The following is a 5,956-nucleotide window of genomic DNA, read 5'->3' on the forward strand; positions in this document are numbered from 1 at the left end:
GACAGTTTTTTAACACAGATTTTGAAAGACAGATTTGTGAACAGATATTTTGAACACAGTTTATTGAAGACAGATTTTTTGACACAGGTTTTTGAAGGCAGTTTCTGAAAACAGATTTTCAGTACAGATTTTGAAAGATAAATTTGTGAACAGATATTTTGAACACAGCTTTTTGAAGACAAATTTTTTGACACAGGTTTTTCAACACAGCTTTTTGAAGACAAATTTTTTTACACAGGTTTTTCAACACAATTTTTGAAGACAAATTTTTGGACATAGATTTTTTCATCACAGTTTTTCAAGACAGATTTTTGGACACACAGATTTTCAAGACAGTTTCCAAAACTTCAAATTAAGGAACAATGTCCTTTTGTTCTCAGCCATGGTACCATAAATAAAGCTAGAGCTCAGTGTAAGTGAACAGAAACTAAACAATGCAAGGAACAAAATTCTGAAATAATGTGTTTTCATATCCTCGTAAACACCATTAAGAGAGATAGTACATTGACTTAAATAAACCAAATTATGAAAACAACCAAAAAGTAAACAATCCAAAAAAACATAAAATAAATTATCCAAAACAAAATAAACTCCAAGTTCAATCACATAAAATGCATTACAATTACAAGTTTCCAACTAACGAAAACTACCACGGTCATCGCGGTCTATTTGTACATTCAACTCAACAAATGAAGACAGTACGGCTCCATAAATTTGATGCGTAGCACTCATGGATTGTTGAGTTCTCATAATTTTCGGTGTACCTTCAATACAATCCGACAGGGTAAGAGATGTGCCGACTCCATAAATCTGAGTCGGGGCATTCATGAAACTTTGTCTTCTCATAATGTCTACACTTGCTGGGGTAAGAGATGTGCCTCCAATAGCATTGACCATGTGTCCCTATTCAGTTAAAATGAAATTTTAAAAACAGTTTACTAAACATTATTGAAAAATAACATAAATTGCTCGATGTAAATTCCTATGATGTACACGTACCGGCATACACATACTATTTTCCATGCCAACCATATAAGGATAAAGCTCTCTATGTGCACTACGTCCAGGTTGAGATTGACCTTCACCTTCACCTCCAAGCACCTTAGTACCCTATATTGATCAAGGTTAATGAATGCCTCAAATGTATGACATGATTACAATAAAATATGAGTTGAATAGAGAGTAATGATACAAAACAAAATAGATGTGCATGAATACCAATCAATTTACCTTTGATTTGCTCTGTTTTCTTTTGCTTGCCTTCAATCGATTGACTATTTGAACTACTTTGGAGACCTTTCTTTTCATAACTGGATAACCTTTTCGGCTAGCAACCAAAGAACTAACCAACTTGGTATGACCGATTACCTTTCTATTAATATTGGCAATCAGGGAAGATGGTACATTACTAGTAATAGGTGGTACATTACTAGTGGTGCTACATTACTCCCATGACCTTCATCATCTTTCATCACTCTTGCCTTGATTTCATCCAACCCACGGTCGATAATTTTTATTTTCCTTTCAGATTTCCCAGCAAATTGTACAATGCCAATCAATTTTCTGTTCATCTTATCATAGACCTTTGCATTGAAATCATCTCCAAAGCCAGTGTATGTGATTTTTATGCATGTGTACCCTCTATTCAAATCTTTTCTCCATCATGGTAGAATGTATTTATTTGGAACCTCATTTATGCATCTTGCAATGAGTACAACGAGTGAGTGAGCACACATGATGCCCCTAAATTCAAACAACCGATACATACATTGCACATCAAATTCTGTCGAATTATAATAGACAAGAAAGTCCACATGCTTTATCTTCCCAAAACTACCACGGCTTCCTTCACAAAATATGTACAAATTGAACCCTCTTCTTTCACAAGAAACAACTGACAATAAACTAGTCTCTTCATCTCTGCTTGAACTTCTTTGAATTTTGCATTGGTGTGTAGGCATCCTGAAATTACTTCTTAAAACCATGCACAGTTAGGCAATCAAACACTTTGTGTCGAGACTTGAGGTCAGCTTTCTTCTCTTTCTCTACCTTACTTCTCAAGGCATTGTCATATTGTTCAACAAATTGTTTTAATGCAGTCTTTGGATTAACATATCAATCAAAAAAGGCATTCATGCTCCCATTTCGTTGTGTCGTTGACATGCTAACCCAAAAAATATCTTTCACATAGATAGGAACCCATCAATGTCGCTCATTATATAACACACCCCCAACCACTGATTCTCATAAAGATTGAATTTAGTAATCATCTCTTTCCATTTCATCTCAAATTCATATTTTGTGAAAGTGTCATACATTGCATTTTGCAAATCCAACTTCATGGATTCATATTGGGAATAACCTTTCAATTTCTCTGGAGTTTTTTTCATTATATGCCATAAACACCATTGATGTCGAGTATTTGGGAAGACAATTTCTATAGCATTTTGCATAACTTTGAATTGATCAGTTATTATAACTTTTGGGAGATGATCTGATATGCAATTTAGCCATGATTTGAATAGTCAAACAAATGTATCAGTGTCTTCACTAGATAACAACCCACAACCAAGCAAAATCGACTGTCCATGGTGGTTAACTCCTACAAACGGAGCAAATGGCATATCATATTTGTTAGTGAGGTAAGTTGTGTCAAATGAAACAACATCTCCAAATTCTTCATAAGCCCCCCGACTCATTGCATTCGCCCAAAACAAATTTCTTATGCGAAAGTCAGTATCAACATCAATCATATAATACAAACTCAAATTTTGTGCATGCATCCTCAAAAAATATTTTTGAAGTGCATCGGAATCTCCTTCTCCAAGCCTCAATTTTCTAGCTCTGTCAATGTAATTTCGTGTATCTCACTCATCAAATGTTAATGACTCATAACCCCTAGCTTCAACAACCATTGAGTGATAATTCCTAGACACCTCAATCCCTGCTTGATCATTAATTTCTAATCTTCTTTTCACAGGAGTAAGAATTTTCTTATTTATTACAAAATGACGTGAGTCGATGGGAATCAAGTCATGATTATGGTCAAGGTTAACTGTGGTTAACATAAATCTCTCATCCTTTTGTAGGCTCGCTCGTACCCTTGTTTTACAATCAATTTTTGTGGAAAGAGATGGCTTTAGAAGGTTTACTTCTGATTTTTTGATTCTCTTCCTCGATTAAGAACATTCAATCCCAGAGCATCTTAATTCCCTATCATCGCCAAAAACTTGTGTTTTATAAGCTATAGAAAATCCAACATGTTTAGCATATTTGGCATAAAATGTGTACACTTCTTGCTTTGAGCTAAAATACATACTCCTCTTAGGTTCCTCAATTTCTTCACTATCATTTAATAAATGATTCTTACCACTATTTGATTCAATCTCCATTTCTGCTCATTCAAATTTTAAATTGAAATCAAAAGACTTAAATTCAATTACAGTCAAACACATCAAAATATTCATCACTTTAACTATCAAATTTTAACTATAAAAATATATATAAAAATGTTTCTGCTTATTCAAACATTTCTGCTCATTCAAATTTTAACTATCAATTTATTAATTCATCAAAATCAATTCATCATCGATTAAAAATGATTAACTATAAATTTATCAATTCATCATTCCAATTTATGTGTATATATATATATTGTGAGAGCCAAATTCCATTGATGCTCAAATTTCCAGTTTATGCTCCAATTCCAGTTTATATATATATATATATATATACATATCAATCCAACATCACTGATTAAAAAAAGAACATATATAAATGTATATACAGTATCACTGACCTGGTAATGCTTTCAAAGCGACAGAGGGACGAAGATTGGAGACAGAGAAGATGCCGGACGGTGATGGAGAGGTAGCGAACAGATCTGCAAATGCTTTCAGAGCAAGAGAGGAAAGCCTCAGAGGGAGAAGAAGACAGAGATAGAGAGGGAGAGAGTGAACGCCAGACGGTGGATGAAGGACAAGACGCTTTACGGTGGAGGTGAGGGACGGCAAATGAGAGATAGATCTGGAATAGAGTTGCAATACCTCTGTTTTACCACTGTTTTACATTTGCTTCGCGCGGGATTTCAATATATATATATATATATATATTTTAACGTAATACGTGATGCACACGCACTGTATGTATATCTATCCTTCATCGTCCCTGGTTGGGTGCCACATGTTTAGAGTTGCTTTTAGAGCCTCTAAATTAGAGGTCTGATTCGGGACTGAATTAATTAATCATAATTTATTATATAAGTGTATTCTATTTTATTAGATATATATGTGTTAATTAGTGAGATAAGTTGAATAAGATGATTATTATCACCTGGCAGGCAATGTTAAGTTGTTTTCCAAACTAATCCAATCATTGAGTTATAAAAAATAAAATATTATAATTTGCTGCTGGACAGTTACATCGATTCCTTATGTATGACGCATTTTGGTAACTTTGGTGGTTTTGATTTTTTTAATTTTTTTTTTTGTCACATCACATCATTATTTTTTATATATATATATTTTTTAAAAATCAAAAAATTAATTTTTAACCTACTTTTCAATAATTAATTTTTTGGATAAATTACACTGACACCCTTTGAGTGTTATATTTATTACAGTTTCTCCCATCACCTTTTGAAAATTACATCTCCCCCTTGAGATTTAAAGTTTCATTACATATTCTCTCCTCAGTAATTTAATTTTTTTAAATATCAATTTTGCCCTCATTGGATATATTACATTGACACCCCTCACATTTTAAAAATTACAATCCCCTCCCTAAGGTTTAAAGTAGCATTACTAATTGCCCCTCGGTTAGTATTAGTTGAAAAAAAATTCATTGAAAAAAAAATTAATTGGAAAAAAAATTATTTGAAAAAAAATTTTGTTAGTAAAATTTTTAAATTTTTGTTTAAAAATCAATGTAAACTCATTTTTTGAATTTACGTTTTTTCCTCAAATTTATAAATTGAGACAATTATTTATAAACTAAAAAAATTATCAAATAAGTTTTTATGACAGTTTTTAAAAATTTTGTAAATATAAATTGAAAACTGAAAACGAAATAGTTATCAAATAGGCCTCAGATGGTAAAAATGTCGTAAAATTAACAAATAATTAAATAAGTTACTAACGTAAGAAATGACTTATCAAAAGATTCTTAGGCTATGTATGGTTTGGTTTTTAGAAATTTTTTTAAAAAAATTAAAAATTAATTTGGTTAAGAAATAAAAAATAAAAAATAATTATCATTTAAGGGTAAAAAATAATTATCATTTTAACTTTTGGGCAAATTATATACATGCGTATGGCTGTTTCAATTTAATTTGTAAAAAATTATTTCTAACCACTCGAAAGATAAAAATTATATAAAAATGATAATTATTTTTTATTTTTTATTTCTTAACCAGATTAATTTTCAATTTTTTTTAAAAAAAAAATCTAAAAATCAAACCATGCATACCCTAAAATCTTTTGATAAGTCATTTCTTATATTGATAACTTATTTAATTATTTGTTAATTTTATGATATTTTTACCATCTGAAACCTGTTTGGTAACCAGTTTGTTTTCAGTTTTCAATTAATATTTACAAAAATTTTAAAAACTTTCATAAAACTTGTTTGATCATTTTTTTTTGTTTATAAATGGTTGTTTCAGTTTTTAAATTTGAGGAAAAAACGTAAATTCAAAAAATAAGTTTATGTTGGTTTTTAAACAGAAATTTAAAATTTTACTAACAAAATTTTTTTTCAATTTATTTTTTTTTCAAATAAATTTTTTCCCAATTAATTTTTTTTCTAACTAATACTAACCGATGAGACAATTGATAATGCTACTTTAAATTTTAGGGAGGGGATTGTAATTTCTAAAATGTGAGAAGTGTCAATGTAATTTACCTAGTGAGGGTAAAATTGGTATTTTAAAAAAACTTGAACCTCAGGGGAGAGATGT

General features: G+C 30.7%; 1 long non-coding RNA gene across 1 annotated transcript; it reads right to left on the reverse strand.

Moving 5' to 3' along the window:
- Positions 1–449: 449 nt before the first annotated feature.
- Positions 450–4,060, reverse strand: LOC145821216 (uncharacterized). Its single transcript, XR_014363250.1, has 2 exons — positions 3,800–4,060; positions 450–903 (listed from the first exon to the last, which is right to left on the reverse strand). It is a non-coding gene; the product is annotated as an uncharacterized LOC145821216 (long non-coding RNA).
- Between the last annotated feature and the right edge of the window lie 1,896 nt (positions 4,061–5,956).

The sequence above is a fragment of the Camellia sinensis genome, chromosome 3 (assembly GCF_055761805.1).
Source record: "Camellia sinensis isolate YWXY chromosome 3, ASM5576180v1, whole genome shotgun sequence".
NCBI classification, from domain to species: Eukaryota; Viridiplantae; Streptophyta; class Magnoliopsida; order Ericales; family Theaceae; genus Camellia; species Camellia sinensis.